We start from the raw sequence: 23,423 nt of genomic DNA, 5'->3' as shown, positions 1-23,423 counted from the left end.
GCACTGAGAGCTTACTACAGAGGGCCTTTTGACACCACTGAATTGTGACAGAAGGCACCCCCTTCTCAGTGCTCGCCTCTGCTCAGAAGCAGCTGACCATCAGAAGCAGTGAGCCATCTTCCTTTCAGAGTAGAAACTTGAGCAGAGATATCTTAAAAATAACCAACACACTCATGATATAAGTAAGGGTATAGATTCAAAACACTTGGACATCCAATTTCAGTTTAGGACAGGTGTTCCCAATATTTAAAAAATATGAGATGTCTTTTTTGCCATGCCAACTCCCCACGTGTTAAGAGCTGCCCTTTCAGTAGCTATCAATTAGGAAAATCCATAATCATAGAAAACAACTGTGAATCCCCATTTCGAATGTGATGCTGGAGAAGATGCTTAAGAGTCCCTTGGACAGCAAGGAGGTCAAACCAGTCAATCCTAAAGGAAATCAACCCTGAATATTCATTGCAAGGACTGACGCTGAAGCCAAAGCTCCAATACTCTGGCCACCTGATACAAAGAACTGACTTTCATTAGGAAAAGACCCTAATGCAGGGAAAGATTGAGGGCAGGAAGAGAAGGAGGCAACAGAGGATGAGATGGTTGAATGGCATCATCAGTGCAATGGACGTGAGTTTGAGCTAACTCTGGGAGATAGTGAAGGACAGGGAAGTCTGGCATGCTACAGTTCATGGGGTCACAAAGAGTAGGACACAACTTAGCAAACGAACAACAAAGTACCCACATACATTGAAAAATAATCATGACATATGTGTGTAAAATATTATTTATCTCACCAACAAAAGATACAGAGCAAAAACAGCTTTCTGGACCCATCACAGCAGTGTTGTAAACAAACTCCCTTCTCCTAAAGGTGCAGAGCCCACAGATGAAGAGCCACTCACTGGGGCACTGAGTCTCTGGTTTCTTTTATATAAAATCTCCATCAAAAGAAGCTGAGGATGAATAATGATTTGTGTAGTTTTGAAGCAAAAACTTTAAAATAAGAAAATGAGGATGGACCTAGAGATTATTATACTGAGCAAGGTAAGTCAGAGAAAGAACAAATATCATATGATATCACTTTTATGCGAAATCTAGAAAAATGATACAAGTGGGCTTATTTGCAACATGGACTCATAGACTTCAAAAACAAACTTATGGCTGCCAGAGGGGAAGTGGGGGGAAGGAATAAGTGAGGAGTTTGGAATTAACATATACATACTACTATATGTAAAAATAGATAATTAACAAGGACTTACTGTATAGTACAGGGAACTCTACTCAATAGTATGTAATAACATAAATGGGAAAAGAATCTGAATAAGAATGGAAATACATATATGTATAACTGAATCACTTTGCTGTATACCTAAAACTAACACAAACCTTGTAAATCAACTATACTCCAATATAAAATAAAAAAATTTTAATAGGAAAATGAAGACAACATTCAACTCCTGAGAGTATATTTATCCTTGATGTTATTTATGCTATTTATCCCTGTTATATGTTATTTATCCCTGATGTTATTAATAAACCAAAGAGTTTTTTGTAAGACCAATATTTAGGATTATAATCTTGCTTAAAGAAGAGAACAAGCATCCTAATACATGTATTCTGAAGCACTAGAAGAAAACAATAATGAAGAGAAGGCCACTGTTTTCACAATGACTTTTTGGCACAATGACACAGCTTTATCTCAGAGTCTCTTGACTGAGAGAGACTCTGATTAAAAGAATACTGATTAATTACAATTTTTAATAATGGAACTCTGTATTGCTAGATGAAACCCCAATTTGCCATAAAAGGGAACAACTCATAAACTAACCCAAAGGAAAGTCCTTAAAATCCAGTTGTTAAAACAGAAGGAAAAACCCCAAACATTCACACAATTACTCAGTGTGATTGGCCAAGAATCTCAGGGGAAATCAAAACATGTGACCAAACACTTTCTTCTACTGCCTGAATCTCTTGAAACTGACAAAAAATGATCTACAACAACATCTACACCAAGTCATCACAGGATCAAACACTCGCCTCCAAAAAGAGACCAAAAATGCCATTTTCACAGGACCATTCCCAGGTACTGTGTCTGTGGATTCGATTCATATGGTGTGTCACATCATATCTTCAGCTGGAGGCACACATCCGTCCCACCCTGCTGGAACAGACTTGAGCATCTGCCTTCCGTGCTTGGTTATGGTCTTCATCAACAAATACAGCAGCAAAGAAAGAAGGCCAGCAAAATTATTCACCAGGGACCTGTTTACATTTGCACTGTCAATTCTAATTGGTTTTTTATGGAGTAAAATTCTTCTGCCCTCATTAGAAGCATGATTGCCTGTCAGTGAGTCTAACATGTTTGAATTCCCACGAGGGGTGTCAGACGCTCCATCTTGCCTACTGCTCAGGTAGGATCAAGGACAAGGTGCAGTCAAAATTTTATACATCAGTCCTTGAAAACACACGGCAAATCCCACTCCACCCACAAGTGCTTGTGCTTCACCACGCCACTGGAGAACTCTTGGGTTCTTCTGATCTTAGGCACTCACAACTCGGAGGGTCCTGAAATAACCAGGCTGACCTTGCCTTGTAGGAGGAAACTACTACTTCCTCCCCTTGTAGGAAGAACCTATACTAGCTTCTTGGGTCTTCTTGGAATAACTGACAACAATAACTAGAGTATCCAAGGGCTTCCCTGGTGGCTCAGATGGTAAGGAATCTGCCTGCAATGTGGGAGACCTGGGTTCAATCCCTAAGTCGGGAAGATCCAAGGGCTTCCCTGGTGGCTCAGATGGTAAGGAATCTGCCTGCAATGTGGGAGACCTGGGTTCAATCCCTAAGTTGGGAAGATCCCCTGGAGAAGGGAATGGCACCCCACTCCAGTATTCTTGCCTAGAGAATCCCATGAACAGAGAAGCCCGGTAGGCTACAGTCCATGGGGCTGCAAAGTGTCGGACACGACTGAGCAACTAATACACACACACACACACACACACACACACACACACACACAGAGTATCTGAAGGCAGACAAGGCTTATGACCACTGAGAGCCACCTCACCTGTGTCAGGTTGGTGCTGTGCTGTACTTCATCACTCAGTCATGTCAGACTCTTTGCAACCCCATGGACTGTACCCCACCAGGCTCCTCTGTTTGTGGGGATTCTCCGAGCAAGAATACTGGAGTGGGTTGCCATGCCCTTCTCCAGGGGATCTTCTCAACCCAGGGAGCAAACCCAGGTCTCCCACATTGCAGGCAGCTTCTCTTCTGTCTGAGCCACCAGGGAAGCCCAGGTTTGAGGTAAGGGTTATTTCTAATAACCCAGCAGATGGGAGAGAAAAAACCTGGGTATCGTGGAGGGTAGGAAGTTCTCTGATGGGTAAGAGGAAGGAAGCCTAGTGGTCAAGCCTTTGCCTTCCAATGCAGGGGGTGCAGGCTCAATCCCTGGTCAGGGAGCTGAGATCGCCATAGCCCCCACAGCCAAAACACCAGAACATAAACAGAAGCAATACTGTAACAAATTCAATGAAGACTTTAAAAATGATTCACATCAAAAACATTTTTAAAAATTAAAAAAAAAAAAACCAATTACAACTCAGTAGAATGATGATTACACCCACTGTTTCAGTGGAGGGAACTGGGGGCTCAGAGCGTCATTTTCCCACAGTCCCAGAGAAAGTAAGTGGTCTAGCAGGATGGAGAGTCGAATATTGCAGCTCCCATCCTATAGTGGCCCTGGGTAGAGGCCAGCCCTCCAGACAAATGGAATGTGGCAGGAGCTGACTTGGGGGCCTGGGGACTCAGAAAGTGTCCCCGCTAACAGGATGGATAGAACCATAAACCAGATGCCAAGATGGGGAGATCTCTGAGCACAAATACTCTCCTCACCCAAACCCTCCATAAAATAGGTTCATAATTTGGTCTACTTTCAGTAATTAACTATAAAGAAAAAAGAGGAGTTTACTAGACCAAAAACTATGGTGGGAGAGAAAGAAGTCACCCTCTAGCTCCTTTGTCCTTAATTTCCAATCATTGGAAGGACTGATGTTGAAGCTGAAACTCCAATACTTTGACCACCTGATGCAAAGAGCTGACTCATTGGAAAAGACCTTGATGCTGGGAAAGATTGAGGACAGGAGGAGAAGGGGACAACAGAGGATGAGATGGTTGGATGGCATCACCAACTCAATGGACATGGGTTTGCGTGCACACCGGGAGTTGGTCATGGACAGGGAGGCCTGGCGTTCTGCAGTTCGTGGGGTCACGGACACAACTGAGCGACTGAACTGATACTGAAGTCATTCCAGGAAACTTTCTTTTCGGGGAATTTTTAACTAAGATCAAATTAGATTGCTTTACAACTGAGTGTCCATTAATAGATAAATGGAAAAAGAAGGTGTAATATATATTTGCATGTACACACACACACACACACATATATAATATAATGGAATACTATTCAGCTATTAAAAAGAACAAACTTTTGCTATTTGCTGCACCATGGATGGACTTAGAGGATATTGTGCTCAATGAAAGTCAGAGATAGACGACTACCATATGGTATCACTTATGTGTGTAATCTAAAAGAATATAACAAACTAGTGAATAAAGCAAACAAACAAAAAAAGCAGACTCACAGAGAACAAACTAGAGTTTACCAGTGGGGAGAGGGGAGAGGCGAGAGGCGAGAGGGGAGAGGCGAGAGGTGAGAGGCGAGAGGGGAGAGGCGAGAGGCGAGAGGCGAGAGGGGAGAGGCAAGAGGCGAGAGGGGAGAGGGGAGAGGCGAGAGGCGAGAGGGGAGAGGGGAGAGGCGAGAGGGGAGAGGGGAGAGGGGAGAGGGGAGAGGCAATGTAGCTGGGCAGGGCCGGGGGGCAGGTTACTATGGGATTCTATGAAGTCATGTGTGCGAAACTTTTGAAAATTGTATTTCACTCTAGAGTTTAAAGAATCTTGTATTCAACTACAGAACTCAGATTGCTTCATCCTCCGAGCCCTAAAATATTTGCATTTTAGAACTTTACCCCATTTCTTAGTATTCCCCAGCCTGAGTTTCTCTTAGAGATGCTGCCTACACTTGAGAATCCAAGATCTATGGAGGTGGGGTCAAGGCAACCATATTCTTAACAGCTCCCCCCGCCCCAGAAGGTTCCGGAGCAAACAAAGTGAGAGGCCCAAGGTATAAGGCAGGTTAGCATTTGTGATTGGATCTCAAGCAGTCAGTGTCTTTGTTTACGGAGAAAATGTGGAAGGACTGAGTTTGGACAGGAGGCCCTGAGATGTGGGCTGGTTGTAGGGAAACCCACTTTCTCATCACTGTCCAAATTCTTCTCCAAGAGGTTTAAAATCAATTATACAGGAATATCTGAAAAAGTTCTCCCATTGAAAGAAAAAAGAAGCAATGTAAATATCAATCAACAAACGAATGGATAAAGAAGATGGGGTGCATATAAACAAATAGAATATTACTCAGCCCCAAAAAAGGAATGAAATAATGCCACTTGATACAACATGGACAGACCTAGAGATTATCACAGTCAATGAGGTAAATCAGGAAGAAAAAGACAAATATATATCACTTATATATGGACTCTTCAAAAATGATACAAATCAACTCATTTACAAAACAGAAACAGACTTCAGTTCAGTCGCTCAGTCGCGTCTGACTCTTTGCGACCCCATGAATCGCAGCACGCCAGGCCTCCCTGTCCATCACCAACTCCCGGAGTTCACTCAGACTCTTGTTCATCGAGTCAGTGATGCCATCCAGCCATCTCATCCTCTGTCGTCCCCTTCTCCTCCTGCCCCCAATCCCTCCCAGCATCAGAGTCTTTTCCAATGAGTCAACTCTTCGCATGAGGTGGCCAAAGTACTGGAGTTTCAGCTTCAGCATCATTCCTTCCAAAGAACACCCAGGACTGATCTCCTTCAGAATGGACTGGTTGACTCTCCTTGCAGTCCAAGGGACTCTCAAGAGTCTTCTCCAACACCACAGTTCAAAAGCATCAATTCTTCGGCGCTCAGCCTTCTTCACAGTCCAACTCTTACCCCTGTAGAAAACAAACTTAAGGTTACCAAAGGGGCTAACAAAGTTCTGGGGGAGATAAATTGTTTGGGATTAGCAGATACACATTACTACATATAAAATAAACAACAAGAACCTACTGCATATCACATGAAACTGTACACAATATCTTGTAATAATCTATAAAGGATTAAGAATCTGAAAAGGAATATGTGTGTGTGTGTGTGTGTGTAACTGAATCACTTTGCTGTATACCTGAAACTAACACAACTCTGTAAATTAACTATATTTCAATTTACAAAAAAAAGCAGAGACGTCCCTGTTGGTTCAGTGGCTAAGACGCCACACTCCCGATGCAGGAGGCCTGAGTTTGATCCCTGGTCGGGGAAGTAGATCCCACATGCTACAACTAAGAGTCAGAGCGCCACAACTAAGACCCAGCAGAGCCAAATAAATAAGTGAAGAGAAAGTGGCCCAGAAAGAACAGAGGACAAGAACGTAAAGACGGGGTCTGTCTGCCTACTTGCTTGTTTGCACTCATGACCTAGGCTGGTAAGCAGTTTTGCCTGCTGGCTGGCTTCCGTCTGGCCGCCTGTTGAAATGACTTGCTATTCAGCCCCAGCCCTTTAAGGATATAAAGCAGGAAAACACTGCAGCCGCTATCTCTTTTCCTTCCTCTACCCCCTTCTTCTCTACTGGGAAGCCTCCTTATTCTTTTCCTCTCCCTCATTCTCTGTTCTCCATGTCCCAGCTTTCTTGGACAACGTCACTATACTTGGCCTCCAGACACTTCCTTCTGTTTGGGTTTTTTTCTCTCCCTTCCAACTTCAGGAAGCCTTCTGTTCTAACATCCCTCCTTTCCCTGCCACTCACCGGCTCACGGTTTGGTACCCAAGCTGTTTTCTGTTTGCTGGCAACACGCCTCGAATTCCATTCTGCCACAGGATTTAGCTCTAAGTCAGGCAGTAAATGGGCTCTTTACAAATCTAGCTTAATTTAAAGAACTCTCTCCGTGAGCTGCATTTCTGGGGACATTTTGCAAGGGTGTTAGCAACTAGACTGCATCCACGTGCTTGTACAACAGCAGACTGGCTGCTGTTTCTGTCACTCTGAGAGACTGAAGGTAAGGTTCAAATTAACTAGCAAGTGTAAACCACAGGAACCCAGAGAATGGTTTCGCAGAACCTTTTTTCCTTTTCTCTATTTGTGTAATTTTAGTCACTAAGGCGTGAGGTGCACAGGTCTGAGTGTCAGCTTGGTGGAGGCAGCAGAAGAAAAATGTGTTGACTGATCAGCTTGGGGCCAGTTTGGATGCTGGAGGATGGGAAGATGGGATACCACTGATCATGACTCCACAGCTCAGCCTGGATGACTAAGAGACTTGTGGTCCCTCAGCCATTTAGTCACTAAGTCATGTCCAACTCTTGTGACCCCGTTGACAGTAGCCCGCTAGGCTTCTCTGTCCATGGGATTTTCCAGGCAAGAATACTGGAGTGGGTTGCCATTTCCTCCTCCAGGGGATCTTTCTGACCCAGGAATTGAATCTACGTCTTCTGCATTGACAGGTGGATTCTTTACCACTGGGTCACCTGAGAAGCCCAATTCTTATTTCTTTGATATTTTATGTCCTATCCCTTTCTCACTAGGTCTAGCTGGGACCATGGACATTTGGATCCTAAAGCAATTTTTTTAAGGGTTCATCTTGACAAACTGTCACCTGGCCTTATACATGCGTTAAATCTCTTTAAAAATCTTTGAAAACCTACACTAAACAGGGTGCTTGACTGCCAGACTGGGTCGCTAAGCAGGAGGCACCACTGTGGCAGAAATCCATGGATATGCAAGACTCCGGTGTCTGGAGAAGACACAACCTAACTCTTTCTGTTTTGAGAGAGCAGCTTCCATGGTGATTAAGATCTTTCACCCTACCATGAAACAAGGAACTATGACAATGAGTAAACCTCCATTCTCCTGTCCCTCTCTGGATGATGATGAGGAGAGACCTGGCCAAGACACAAACAGGAGGGCACAATGTATGATGAAGAACAAGAGAGTCTGCTGAAATGTGGAAAACTACATTAATAACAGAGGGGCTGCGGTGTAAACCAGCCCTTCCGTATCACAGTGCAACAGTCAAGCTCCATCATAAAAACAAAAATAAACAAAAATAATCCATGAAAAGTCTGGGTATTGTGGGTGCAGCTGGGTCTTTCACTGGCCATAGGTAACTACTTAACTTTAAGTTAATATGAATTAAAAATGTAGTTCATTAATCACAGCAGCCGCATTTCAAATGGTAATAGCCACAATGGGCCAATGCCTGCCATATTGGACAGAGCAGATACAGAGCTTCCTTCTCAGCACAGCAGGTCCTGCCAGACAGTGCTGCTCCAGCGTATTCTGACCCAATGGCATACTCTGACCTGCAACATGGGGAATCGTTCCTGAGCCAGAAGAAAGCCTTACAAAGTCATGAGCAAGAGGGAAAATCCAACCACTACACATAGAGGGGAGCGGCCTGACCCGGGCAGGGCAGGCGTTGCTGCCTAGCAGCAAGGCTCCAACTGAACACTGAGAATTCACCACGGACGGTGCAGGTCAGGAGGAGGCAGAGACGGGAGCATCTCCTGCCAGATCGATTGCTCCTTTTCTTCTGCCTGAGGGTCCAGCGGGGAGCAGGGAGGTGAGGAGCAATTCCTCACATAAATGAAGTGGGAAGGCAGGGCTACCCCAGCACTCCAGGCCTCTGAAGCCAAGAGAGCCAATGTGATTAAATAATTGCACGGTCTCACCTTGCCCAGTCAAGCTAGATTCCAATGAGGATAATTAATCTTTATAGTGCCTGTTATCCCCTGCCCTGTGCATACTTCTGCTCCTGTTCAAAGTCAAGTTTCCCAAACTGTCTGCTTCTTGCACAAGAAGAAAAGGGTAGAGGAAGCGAAATAGACTTCCTTGTAGAAGGACATAAATAGAAAATTACCTTTGGAGCTAGTCTTTATGAATCCCCCTCCAAAAATGGTGGAATCACACTGGAAAGCATATGTGAAGTGAAGTGAAAGTCGCTCAGTCACGGCCGACTCTTTGCAATCCCATGCACTATAGAGTACATGGAACCCTCCAGGCCTGGGTAGCCTTTCCCTTCTCCAGGGGATCTTCTGAACCCAGGGATCAAATCCAGGTCTCCCACATTGCAGGTGGATTCTTTACCAGTTGAGCCACCAGGGAAGCCCATAAGCATATGTAACTGTCTATAAACAAATGTCAGAGAAACAAAGATACTTGGGGTTCATAGCTATTCTTGGAGGGTGAATTTTAGAACTTGCCTTTAAGAAACCCTCAGCCTGTGTAATTCCATGAGCCCAGAAACAAAACAATGACTGGGACAAAGAAGAAAGCCAATGCAGATACCCAGCCTGACCTCAGTCCCCAAGAAACTCATTGCTCAAAAGCAAAGCCAGAAGGTGGGCTACATCGTGAACAAACACAAAATCCATGTATTGATGGAACTTCTTCCTAAAACCGACGGTTGGATTTGTTTTTAATCCACCCACACTTTATCCAGTAATAATATGAGTCAATTTAAAAGATGCAACATTTGAGCATCTATTTATTTTGTATCACTCCCTGTAAAATGATAGCTTGATTCCTTTAAAAGTGTGTTTGTATGGGTGCATAAAAGTAGTGTGATCCCTAGAAACTTCCCAGAATCACGCAAATTGTGAGTGTAATTTCACACCAAGAAAGAGGAAAGACAGGGCTTTGCAGTCAGCTCTGCACATATCTGCCAGCTCCACAAAATGACCAGCAATGCCAAAGACGACCAGCAATGCCAAAGACGACCGGCTGCCAGGCCTGTCTGTTCCTAGAGGGGAGTAGGTAGGGGAGTAGCTACTTGGCAACAAGACAGAAGGACAGTGAGAAAAGATGGGAGAGCCAAACAAAAAGTGAGGAAAAGGAAAAATAATCTCTCACTGCATTATCCACCACCCCTAAGTGTGTATTAATGAACCGCTAAAGTATGCCCTGGAGAGTCTTAATACGACAATATTAAACTCTGTACACCAAGAAAAGCAAAGATGGCACGTTATAACAAAGAGGGTTTGGGTTCTATGTTGTTGGTTTTCTGGTTCTTGCTAATATTCTGGTTTTTTGTTTTGCTCACTTGGATGTATTTTCCTTTAAAGGGCTGCTTGCCACCGAGCCCATTTTCCAACCAAAGTGCAATGCTGCCCCCTGATGGTGGAACACTGTAAGAGCACTTGGAGAAATCGAGACTCTTCAAGGCAAACTTCTTACAGTTCTGCCTAGATTTCATTTTGCTATCTTTTCATTCTCCGAAGTGCAAATATTTCATCCTTAAAGATCCTCTGCACAGAGACATTTTCTGGCTCAGGCTGGTTCACACCCGTAATCAACATAGCCGTTTTATTCTAAAACATGAACTGTGTGCTGATTACAAAACAAGCAGTGGTGGGGAGTGGATTTCTCCCCCTTTTTGCTTATAAATTAAGCTTTCTCCCCAGAGAAGGCTCAGAAATCAGGCCTATTTTATATAACCTTTAGAATCCTGATTGGAATTCTCACTGGAAAGACATTTACTGAGAACTCAAGCTCGAGAAATCAATGCTGGGCCTGACAGACATTCAGCTCCCAGACAAACGTATTTGATTTCAGATCATCCTTCAATCTTTGTAGCAGGAATAAACCTGAGACTGAGAACAATGCAGGTGACGCTCTGCACTATCAGAAGCCGCCCTCCTGAACTGCGTGAAAACACAACAGCTATCTGAGAGAAAATTATACGAAAACACGTGAGGAGGGGTTGAGTGGAGAGCTCCTCCCTCCACGGTCAAGCGTTATAGGATCTGTTTCCTCAAACCACGACTCCAACCACCTGCATCAGAATAACCTGGGAGTGTGTTAATGCCTATTTGGGGGCCCAGTCAAGGTCTGTTAACTCTGGTTAGGATCTAGAAGTCTGCATTTACCTTGCCTCTTACTAAACCTTGAGTTCCAATGAATAAAATTTAATAGAAAATTTTAATTTCCATTAAGAAAATTCTCCTATTCAGGAATTCCCAAACATTACACAGATAAAGGATAACCAAAAATTTTTTTAAATCTATCAATTGATACATTTGCTTGATTTTCTACAAAAATGAAAAGATATCACTTGGTCATGCAAGGCACTCTTCAGCTAGTAAACAAACCCAAATCATAAACACGACTTGATTGTTTCCCAACTGTACTTCTTACCCCAAAGCCATGCTTTTGAAAAGCCCTATCAGGAAGTAGCATAAAATGATTGATTAAGCAGAAATCACTGTGGATGATGACTTCAGCCATGAATTTAAAAGACGCTTGCTCCTTGGAAGGAAAGCTATAACAAACCTAGGCAGCATATTAAAAAGCAGAGACAGCATTTTGCCAATAAAGATCTGTCTAGTCAAAGGAATGGTTTTTGCAATAGTCATGTACCAAGGTGAGAGTTGGACCATAAAGCAGGCTAAGCACTGAAGAACTGATGCTTTTGAACTGTGGTGCTAGAGAAGACTTTTGAGAGTCTCTCAGACTGCAAGGAGATCAAACCAGTCAATCCTAAAGGAAATCAACTCTGAATATTCATTGGAAGGACTGATGCTGAAGTTCGAACGGCCATCTGATGGAACGAGCCAACTCACTGGAAAAGACCACGATTCTGGGAAAGATTGAAGGCAAAAGGAGAAGAGGGTAGCAGAGGATGAGATGGTTAGATAGCATCACCAACTCAACGGACTTGAATCTGAGCAAACTCCAGGAGATAGTGAAGGACAAGGAAGCCTGACGTGCTGCAGTCCATGGGTCGCAAAGAGTCAGACATGACTTATCGACTTAACAAGAAGAAATAATTCACTATATCAGAAGATAAGACAACCATGAGAGTACCACACAGCTCTCAGCCCTCATAGAGAAGAACCTGACAAAAACAGCCAAAAAAAGACAAAAAGAAAACAAACCAAGAATAAAAAGAAATCCAAGCAAGTAGTACTGGCTATTTGTCACCCCTTCTGAAAGGACTGGCTGCCCCTGGTGTTGCCTCCTGCTCCCCGTCCCCTCCCCTGACCCACGGTTCTCAGCCTCTCTCTGTCATCATTTCGTAGCCACTTGTCATCTGATCCAGTTCCAGGACGTGGTGAGAATGGACTGTGCCCTGGTCCTGCCAAGCTGGGCTGAGGTGCCCGCCCAGCCAGACTGTCTCCATGCATGCTGTAGCGTGTGGCTGGGGGCCAGGACCGATGGGCTGTATTTCATTTCCCCTTGTTTGCCGGATGTGTCACAGCGGGGCACAGCAAGAGATGGAAATGGGCTGTGTCTGCCTCAGGGAACCTGTGAGGATGAAAGGAGGTCTGTGAGCTCTGCAGACCATCCCCTCAGTCACCAGCAGAAAAACCAGACCCTCCAAGTTCCACTGCCCGTGTGCCAGGAGGGCAGGACCTCAGCGCCACCAGGCTGGGCTCACTGGAGGACAGTCATGAAAAGGAATCTCCCTTGTGCTCACCCCAAAGGGAGAGCAGGCTGATGGTGAGATCGAGGAAGGTCCCAGGGGTTAAGCCGATGCTCAAGAGCAACAGCTGCAGAGGAAGTTCTAGAAGCCTGAATGATTAAGAAAACAGCCTGTTGGAGGGTGTGGAGAAAAGGAAACCCTCAAACGCTGTTGGTGGGAATGTAAATTGGTGCAGCCATTGTGGAAGATGGTAGGGAGGTTTCAACAAAAAAACTAGAGTTATCATATAATCCAGCAATTCTACTTCTGGGCATATATATCTGGAAAAGAGGAAAACTCTATGTACCCCAGGGTACACAGAGTACCCCATGTACCCCAGTGTTCACAGCAGTACTGTGAATAGCCAAGGCACAGAAGCACAACCTAAGTTTCCGTCAACAGATGGATGGATAAAGAAGATGGAACACTACTCAGACATAAAAAGGAATGAAATTCTGCCATTGCATCATAGACGGACTTGGAGAATATTATAATCAGTGAAAGAAGTCAGACAAGAAAGACAAATACCATATGATAGCACTTAAATGTGGCATCTAAAAAAATACAACAAAGGAGTGAATGAAGCAAAACAGAAGCAAATTCACAGAAATAAAGAACAAACTGGTGGTTACCAGTGGAGAGAGGGAAGCAGGGAGGGGCAATTCAGGGGTGGGGGGGAAAAAGGGCCATTACGGGATTATATGAAATCATGAGTGTGAAACTTCTGAAAACTGTAAACACTATAGAATTTAAAGAATCTTTCATTTGATTAAAAAAGAAAGAAAGAAAAGAGCCTTTTGGTCTATTCTGAGGAGGGATATGAGGGCCATGTCAGGTCTGTTTGTTTGGGGAGAGAGATCGAATATTACAGAGCATCCTTTAATTTGCTATAGAATTTCAATACATCTGCTGAAGTGGTTCCTAAGTCACTACAGCAAAGAGAGGCCTAGGACAAGAATTTACCTCGGAGGCTGGCTGTTAGTGTTTATGTCTGGCCGCAAAGAGAAGCAAATTGCAAATTTAACGATAAAACAGTTTAGAAGAGAGAAGGGTTTTTTTTTTTTTAATGTATTACAATAAATATATATGAATCCATGTACTTTCCCAGAGGTAGGATTTGAATTTTCCTAAATCAGCTAATGTCTTTGTCAATTCTCCATTTGTATCTGGCCTATGTCACATCTTAAAATCCATACCACTTTATATCTCTCCTTAATTGCTCCATGTGGGTAACTTGCATTTAAAACTAGCTCTCTTTGCCACCTGACCTTTAGAAGAAGATCAGAAGGTAAATTTTTCATCCTCCAAAACTACTATATTCCATACACATGAAATAAATCGCAAAGAACACAGTCGAACAGAAATTCAATTAATGTTTTTGCTATTTTCAACCCTGTATGAGGCTGAAAACAACTGTTTCAAGCAAAGGGGGTGGAAAAAAGGAATCCAAAAACGTATTGATATTGCTTGTTTATAAAAACAGATTTTCTACTCTGCTTTTGGTCCTTCCATTGGCAAATATCCACAGCCTAAACCCTCGAATCTGTGACTATGTTATCTTAAATGGCAAAGGGACTCTGCAGATGCAATTAAGTCAAGGAACTTGAGTTGGGAAGATTATCCTGGATTATCTGGTGGATTCAATGCAATCACAAGGGTCCCTCCAAGAAGGAAGCAGGGGATCTTGTTCAAAGAAGGACCTGCCATGCTGGAAGCAGAGGGAGGAGTGACGTGACTGTTAGCTTTGAAGATGGAAGGGGGCCCCTGTCCAAGGCATCCGGGTGGCCTCCAGGAACTCTGGAGGCCTGTCGTCACTTGCATTCTGCCCCGTGAGACCCATTTTGGACTTCAGCCCTATAGCATACAAAATCTGTGATGCTTTAAGCTGCTAAACTAGCAGACATTTGTTTTGGCAGCAACAAGAATAGTCTCCAAGTCCTTTCTGAAAGGAGTGATGACAGCCAGTCTCTATGTCTCAAAAATGGACAACACGGCGGTGGCCAAACATTCAAAGTCAGTGATATTCCTGGGCATCATTACGATCCCACACATACTTTACAGCCTTGGGCGCCAACTACCAACACAAAAGCAAATTTCCATTGAGCATTTTTGTCAAAGTTATTAAGGATTCATCACAGAGGACACTGGGAGGATGAAATCTACTCATGGAAACTGACCTGGAAGCCATGTGGGTGATTTTATCATTTCCTCTGATCCTCGTGATTAACAAAGAGTAGACAACTAACACAGAAATGGCTGGTGTTTGTTTTATTGGAGTGCAGTTGGTTTACGATGCTGTGTTAGCTCCAGGTGCATAGCAAAGTGAATCAGTTATACGTATATATGTATCCACTCTGTTTTACATTCTTTTCCCATATAGGTCATTACAGAGTATTGAAAAGAGCTCCCTGTGCTGTACAGCAGGTCCTTATTAGTAGTAATTACCTGTTTTATATACAGTAGTGTGTGTATGTCAGTCCCAATCTCCCAATTTATCTTTCCACATCGTGTACTCTTTTAAAAAATTTTATTGGAGTATAGTCATTTACAATGTTGTGTTAGTTTTAGGTGTACAGCAAAATGATTCAGTTATACACACACATATATCCCACCAAAGGCCATTATAGGATATTAAACATAGTTCCCCCTCTATACAGTAGGTCCTTGTTAGTCCTTGTTAGTAGGTCCTATTTTATATATAGTAGCATATGTCTGTTCATCTCAAAACTCTGTTCCCGCCCCCCGCCACTTTCCCCTTTGGTAACCATAAGTTTGTTTTTCTAAAACTGTGAGTCTGCAGAAACAGGTTTTCTTAAGTGAGCCAGAGAGCCCCACTAAAATGGACTTCCTGACCTGCATCTCTACCAGATGAACCAGAACTCAATTTTGTTGCTAAAAACAGAAGGGATATGTGCCTCCCAGTCATGGAAGACCACGGAAGGGATGAGTGCAAGGGGAAGGCTTCCCGGAGCCCCAGCTCCCCATCACAGAGGGAAGATGATGGCCACGCCCTCACCAAGAGGGAAACCCAGGGTCTGACTTAGCTTCGTAAATGCTGCCTTTGAATTGGACTCTAAACATGGACTCCTTCTAGGGTAGCTCAGGAAGAATACGCTGGGACACAATGTCCCAAAGTGAAGGGCTCTCGGATACTTTTCTCTTCTATAATCAAGACCCTGGACATTCCACTGTTGTGCAAATACTTACTCTGATACCTGAATGCGGGAAATACTCTTATGTGTTTTTTTTAATAAGACTATTTTGGTCTTTCCCAAGCCCCACTGAAATATTGAACCCCTAGAAGCTTTTGCTTTCAGTGACGTTTCACATCCCAAAGACTCTGGGTTTTGTTTTTCTATCCAATTCTGTCTTCTTGGTTTTTAAATTAACGGTGTCTTGAGAGCTGGCCAGGAGTAACAAGGGGGTTTGGAAGGGAGAGAAAGTGGAAAATGAAGAGGCAGCGAGGGACTCACTCGAGCAATCAGACAAACAAATCATCTGTCTTCCGGCTCGGGTGGCGAGGGAGGGAGAGCATCCTGCCCAAAGCCCAGAGCAGGCGGGTGCAGCAGACCCTCTCCAGCTCTGAGGGAGAGCGAGAAGAAAAACCCTCCCTTCTCTCCAAGCAGTAAGGACAAAAGAGAAGGCCACGTCCGGCTCATTAGGAATAATAGAAATTGCTGACAATCATCTCTAATGCATTGCCAGTTTTCTGACAATGGGCTCAGCAATTAGTTTGTCAATTTTTAACCAAATGCAAAAATAATAATTATCCTCTGAGGGAACTTCTGCCCGGCCCTTCCACCTTTCACCTGAGGCCCTGGAGGCTCCAGGCACCCTGCATTGGTCTTTTGGCATCTGCCACACCCACTTCTGACCAAGGAACTCATCCACCTCCTTCCCAAGGTCTCTCTGGAAATCCAGCAAAAAGCAGAAAAAGACTTACAGAGAAAACAAGTTTATGGTGACCAAAGGGGAAAGAAAGTGGGACAAATGAAGAGATTAACAGATACACACTACTATATACAAAACAGATAAACAACAAGGACCTGTTGCATAGCACAAGGAACTATATTCAGTGTCTTGTAATAATCTATAATGGAAAATAATCTAAAAAATAATATACACACACACACATATAAGAGGCTTCCGTGGTGGCCCAGATGGTAAAGAATCTGCCTGCAATGCAGGAGACTGGGTTCTTCAAACCCTGGGTTGGAAAGATCCCCTAGAGAAGGGAATGGCTACCCACTCCAGTATTCTTGCCTGGAGAATTCCATGAATGGGCTACAGTCCATATGGGATCACAAAGAGTCAGACACAACTGAGGGACTAACAACATATATAACTGATTCAATTTGCTGTACACCTGAAACTAACACAATATTGCAAATTACGCTTCAATTTTTAAGAAAGGAAATTCAGTGGAAAATCATGGTCTTTCACCCCTTCCTACTCTGGGTCCCATGCTGCTGCTGCTGCTGCTGCTAAGTCGCTAAACCTTCGAAAAATACATTTTGCCTCCCTTTTGAACCATTCGTCATCCTTGGTTTTAGCTGAGGCTAAACCAGAAACTGGCCTTTTTAAAATATCTGACCTCTGACCACCTCATATTAAATTACTTTCATGATTAAAAATCTGCAGCTGCCAAGAAAATCTCTCCGTCTTGCTTCCCAGACTTCTATCATAAGAAGAAAGTGCAGCCCTGTCTAGCCCTGGTGGGGAGCTGACAAGCCCAGAGAAGACCTCCAAGGGCACTGGCTGGCCGAGCCTGGAAAGGACAAGATGAGGAGAAGTAGCCAGAGGCGGAGGGGGAGACATCCAAATATCCACCTGAAGCAAACAGCCCGGTGTTTCAGGTCCTGAACTGGCGACGAGGACCCACACAAAAGGCCTGACTGATTCCAGCCGTGACATTTCTAGCAGATGCCTCCATGCCTTGGTGTTCCTCTTTCTCTCCCAAGATACAATAACAACAAACCCTGTGACCACCTCTTCTCCGAGCACTTGAGAGAAAACACTCTGTGAATCCAAAGTCCAGCAACCGTGTCACTAATATTGCCACCACGCCGGATGCATTCTTCCCAGGGTCGAGATGGTTTGATGGACATCCTTGCCACCATGTCCTAATGCTGGACGGCAGGCTGAGGGACTACAGAGAGTGTGCTGGCCAAGGACGCAGGGTGAGCCAGCAAACTCCAGAGCAGATTCTTCCTCCTCCTCCTGAAGCTATATGTGAACCTACCTTTTTCCAAAGAAAAAAGCATGATGGGAAAGCAGGAAAGGCCACTGCTATAACAACCCCTTGTGTTAATAACATCTGTGCTTTTCTCCCACGGCCCTTCCCCAAGTCTCCCGTCCTCTTGCAAGTGTCCCTCAGAAAAAATCAACTAAGAGCTTGTTTCACCCTGTGCCAGGAGCTCTGGTGACATTCCCACATTCTCAGGAACCTTCACTGACACTATTCTGTTTGCATCCTTCAGGGTTCATAATATCATTTTAATTATATGCTTGTTCACTTTTTTGTCATTCTCATAAAAGCAGAAGCCAGATATGATTATACCCATCTTACAGGAGATGGGTATATATATATATATATGTGTGTGTGTGTGTGTATATATATATGTTCTGAGTCACTTTGCTGTACACCTGAACCTAACACAACATTGTAAACAAACTGTATTTCAATTTTAAAGAATAAATTAAAATTTTTAAAAATAAAATGAAGGTAACCTTGAAAATAAGAGTCACCCCACTCAGATGGTAAAGCATCTGCCTGCAATGTGGGAGACCTGGGTTCAATTCCTGGGTCGGGAAGATCCCCTGGTGAAGGAAATGACAACCCACTCCAGTACTCTTGCCTGGAAAAATCCCACGAACGGAGGAGCCTGATAGGCTACAGTCCATGGGGTCGCAAAGAGTCAGACACGACTGAGCGACTTCACTTTCACTGTAAAAACAAGTAAAAATAAATAAATAAAAGAAGCTCAAGGTCCACCTCCTCCTTGAAGCTTTGCCTATTAATTTCTCCACAATTGCTGACCTTTTCAGTAGACTCTCATCTTTACTTACATAATAGCTTACATGAGGGCTATTTGTCTACCTAAGTTATATAATGATTAGAAAAGAAAGGAAACTGGAGGGAGGGAGGTCAGGAAGCGAAAATGGAGGTAAATGGATTTCAGAACAGAAGGAGGTATTTGTGCAATGCAGCCTTGAAAGAGAGAAAGGATGCTGAGGAGAGAGGCCAGCTGGGGTCTGGAGAGCGCCTTCTCCCCGTTGGGAGGAAGGAGCTGGGACACACAGACACACATTCACACATGGGGGGCGCATTCTGCCTGGTTCTGCTATATCCCAGCACAGAGTTGCCATGCATGAACATACAGTGATGCAGTCCTGGGTACTGGGCAGGGAGAGGGGAGAAGTCCCTGGCTTAAGGAGAGATTCCTCCCCAAACTGCACCAAACCACAGCTCCACCTGACCAAGGCTCCCCACACTCTCCCTATTGGAAACACCGCAAGAGCTTCTGGTCTATCTACAAACAGCCTGGGATGGGGATGGAGGGGCGAGGGGAGGCTCAGGCAACAGACTACAAAGTTGGAGGGCAGAAACCCCGTCCATTCTTACGCACACCTGAAATGTCGAGAGTAGGGTTGTGCTTCATACTGCCTATGCTGTGTGTTTTCCTATCAACCCCTGCTGACTGCCGGACCATCTGCACTTTAGCAGAGCACTTCTAATATGTTCAGACACAGAGAAAATGAGTTCTTCGCCCTCCCGGGCTCCTGCATCTCAAGACAGCACAATTACTTCTTCGGATTGCTCTACTCCACCCCATTTGAGGTGCTTGGCTCTCTCAAGGGTGAGCAGAGAAGATAGGACTTAAGATGCAAAGTGGAAAACTGCTCTCTGACTATTGCACACAGTATTATAGTGTGGCAAGACTCTAGGAGCAGCTGCACACGCAACTGAGCCCAATCACAGCATACAGCAAACCCAGAAGCATTTAGGGGTAGAACCCCCCCATTGCCGCCTTCAGAGATGGGCCCATCCATTTGGCTCACATTATGCAGGACAAAGGAGAGAGATGTAAAGAATCACCTGTTTACCAGTTCTTTATTCCATTACAGCTGGGAACAGAAGCTGACACTGACAAGGTCCCTCCTTGAGGGATTATATATTACAGCAGAGAAATACCTTAAAGACAAATAATCCCCGAGATCATCACACCTCCACTGACCTGTCTGAAGACTGCTGCAATTAGAGACCATGGTCACTAATGTGGCATGCAGCTCCGAGCGCCTGCATTTACTCTGATCCTGCAGAAATGACCCAGGATGGATTTGGTGGGCACAGACTTCATCTAAGTTTGAATTCTGTGGGTCTGATTCTGATTTCTGGGAGTTTGGTAACTGTGCTTTTGTTAACAAGATCTTTCTCAGCTTCTGCAGCGTTTACAACATAAGATCTCTAATTTGGGCTTAAAACGCTCACGAAAATTAACTGCATTACTTTAAAAAATGCAACTGGGGAGAAACGGAGATGGAAAGAACATCACATACCACAGACTCCCCATGTTTGCACGCTTCCCCACCATCAGCAACTGACAATCATAGACGCCACCACTCCAGCCCTTTGGTCAGACCTGATTCTGCGACCTGGGGACGTATTAAGAGCTCCATTTTACTGCTTTTCATCATAAGAGATGTTGGAAATCTATTTGGGATAGGACGGGAGCATCGAGGCTTTATCTGTTATATTACTTAAAAAACATCCAAGACCCCAGAAGCAAAGCTTCTAGAGCACCGTAAAACTGGTTTTTTTCTATAATAATAGTAGCTTTCACGTGCCAGGCATCACTCTAAGCATTTTCCTTTCCCCAACAACTGAGGAGTAGGTTGAACCACGGATCAGGAAAGGAAGCTTCCCAAGCCACACAACCCGCAGACCCCAAATGCAAGCCCAATTTAGCTGGCCCTCGACCCCCAACCCATCACTCTGATACAATGTCTGCTCTAAACTGCTCCCTTGCTGTTGTTTACTCATTAAGTCATGTCAGATTCTTTTGACCTCACATTTTGCAACCTTACAGACTATAGTCCAGGAGGCTCCTCTTTCCATGGGATTTCCCAGGCAAGAATACTGGAGTGGTTTGCCACTTCCTTCTCAAGGGGCTCTTCCCCACCCAGGAATCAAACCTGTGTCTCCTGCATTGGCAGGCAGATTCTTTACCACTGAACCACTAGGGAAGCCCAAACTGCTTCTTACACCAACCCCTCCCAAAATTAGAGATCCATTAGATTATGATGGCCAAATCCCCTGCACATAAACAATACTTAAAATGCCTTCCAGTCATGAGTTCAGTAAAAGCCAGCCAGGTGAATTTCAAGCCTACAAGGCAAAGGATGGATCAGTCCAAACAGAATCAAGAAACACGGGTGTGGATGTTTAAAGGAGAAAGCTAGCTTATTCAGAGCACAGCCAGGCAGTGTGCTGCCTCCAGGGAGTGGTCAGCCGGCTGTCTCCAAAGAGTCTAATTTCTTTGCTGCACAGAGTGGACCCAGGTCTTTCTCAGAGGCAGTCAAGAAAGAGCAATATGTATAAAACCAGAATCCCAAAGTATTAAATTCCAACAAAAATTGATCCGCCACGTGAAACACAATGCAACACAATCCACCCCAGTCTCCCTGTAGACTGACCCACAGGAAGTCAGCTGGTAACCAGCAGGGGGCTGGTGAACTGGAATACCTGTCCTTAGACGCGGGTTTCGTGGCCTCTCTGCAGGATGGCTTATCACCGAATCTAGCTCCACAGTAGAGACAGCCGTGTGAATCAGGCCTTTCTTCGAGTGGCTGAGGCTTCCTCTTCCATGGACAAGATTTTGAGGTGGGGAGATTTCTGAGCACCTCTGTGCTCTCCACTCATGACTGAACGATCCTCCTCGAGGGGAAATTCTGCCAGGTTATAACCAAATCCTTGCCTTCCTGGGAATTGGTCTGTCTCTATTAAGTGATGTTCACATATCTGTACAGTGTTCTCACAAGGCGCACAGTTGGGCTCCGGGGGAAGCCAACTTTCGGGGAGAAGGTCTATTAAGGGGCGCCCCTGGATCACCACCTGTATAAGGGAAATGGGGGAGGAGGCAGGAGTGGGTGGAGGGGGACACTGGGCGACAACATGACCCCAGGAAGTGCTCAGCCAACCCCTCAGGGAGCCCTGGAGCTGGGATGACTTCAGCGGTGTCTCAGGTTAGGGTGAGGTGGTCTGGCTGTGGACCCTGGAAGTGGGCAAGGTGGCCCTCCACAGCCTAGTGTGGTCTAGTGTTCGTTGCTCGGTCGTGTCCCACTCTTTGCGACCCCAGGGACTGTAGCCCACCAGGCTCCTCTGTCCATGGGATTCTCCAGGCAAGAATGCTGGAGTGAGTAGCCATTTCTTTCTCCAGGGGATCTTCCCGACCCAGGCATTGAACCCGGGTCTCCTGCATTGCAGGCAGATTCTTCACCATCTGAGCCACCCGGGAAGCCCCTAGAAATCCCCAGAGGAAGCTGAAAGCTGAGACCTCTGTCCGTGGCACCTGGGCAGTTTGGGAAATGAGTCTGTCATTCCTGGAGGGGCACATGGGAGACACACCACAGCATCCCCCACAAAGGAGAACCCTAAATTCCTGGAGAAAGCCTCCCTCATTCGCCACCAAACTGAAAACCAGAGAGGGAGGGAAGAGGCGGTGGGGGCAGGGAGGGCTACCTGGGGTTTTGAGCCCGCCCAGCCTGAAAGCCTCCAAAGGACAGGAATGCCTCCCTCCTGCTGGGGCTGCCCTGCAGCTTCCAGCAAATTCCAGACCTCCCGTCCCTTCCTGCTCCCCGACTCCACCCTCCATCACCCCCAGGGCCAGGCTTTCTCTCACCTCAGGATCTTCGCACACACACCCTACTGCTCCCTCCACTGGGACACCGCGGTGCCCTCTCCCCGCACCTGAATCCCATTTCCCCTCAGGCATCAGCTTAGATCCAAACCCCTCCCCAGAGAGATGCAGTCCACCTGCCGGATGATCTCACAGCTCCTTCACGTCTCCACCCCAGGTAGTTCTTCTATTTATTTCTGGGCCATCCCACTTTCTGTTAGCCCCTCAGTTTCCTAAAGGAAGGGACCATGTCTGTCTTACTCACCATGGTTTTCCCAATGCTTGGCACAGAGCCTGGGAACTAACAGGCACATCATTCACTCACTGAGTGAGTGAATGAATGAATGAAGGCATAAATGAATGAATTCCAGCAATCGGGGCAGCACTGGAGAGTGAGAAGAGTCCCAACTCTGAGATGGCTCTAAAAATGATCCCACTCCTGAGACAACCCTCCCAAACCCCAATGCAGTGCCCCAGCAGAATGCTCCAGCAGCTCCATGCTCCTTTGCCAGAGACCTGGCAGAACCTGTGTTCACTGATCTTTTTTCATCCCCACTACACTGCATTAATAACATCCATGAGAGTAGAAGCCATTTCTATTTTATCCATTTTATCCTCAGCACTAGTACAGGGCCCAGCATATAATGGGTCCTCAAGAAATATTGCTTGAATAAATAAAAAAGAGAGAAGTGCATTTATTGAGGAGAATTCAGGGAAATATTTTCAAATTGACACTGGCATTAAAGTGAACTGAAATGGTGTTGAGCTTCCAATAGAGCTATAAATAAATGAGCAGGGACTTGGCGGGGGGAGGGGTCTTCTCTGAGAAATGGGGAAGCCCTGGGCACCCACAGAGAGCGCCCCTCTTCCATGTGAAGCCTTATGAAGCACTTGACACAGCTGGTATATTTCAGCAATGGTTGAAATCACAGCCACACTATACCACAGACTCACTGAGCACCCAACAAGATGCTGAGCA

The 23,423-nt window shown here is 45.1% G+C and overlaps 1 long non-coding RNA gene across 1 annotated transcript; it reads right to left on the bottom strand.

Annotated features, from left to right (window-relative positions):
• Nucleotides 1–1,067: 1,067 nt before the first annotated feature.
• LOC147355096 (uncharacterized) lies at nt 1,068–22,617 on the bottom strand. The gene is made up of 3 exons (XR_015144208.1): nt 22,448–22,617; nt 21,292–21,660; nt 1,068–6,047 (listed from the first exon to the last, which is right to left on the bottom strand). It is a non-coding gene; the product is annotated as an uncharacterized LOC147355096 (long non-coding RNA).
• Nucleotides 22,618–23,423: the final 806 nt, after the last annotated feature.

This window comes from Bos grunniens, chromosome 17 (genome assembly GCF_055505025.1).
Source record: "Bos grunniens cultivar Pamir isolate PY7600 chromosome 17, Bosgru_T2T1.0, whole genome shotgun sequence".
NCBI classification, from domain to species: domain Eukaryota; kingdom Metazoa; phylum Chordata; class Mammalia; order Artiodactyla; family Bovidae; genus Bos; species Bos grunniens.
This window is presented reverse-complemented; position numbering and strand designations above follow the sequence as displayed.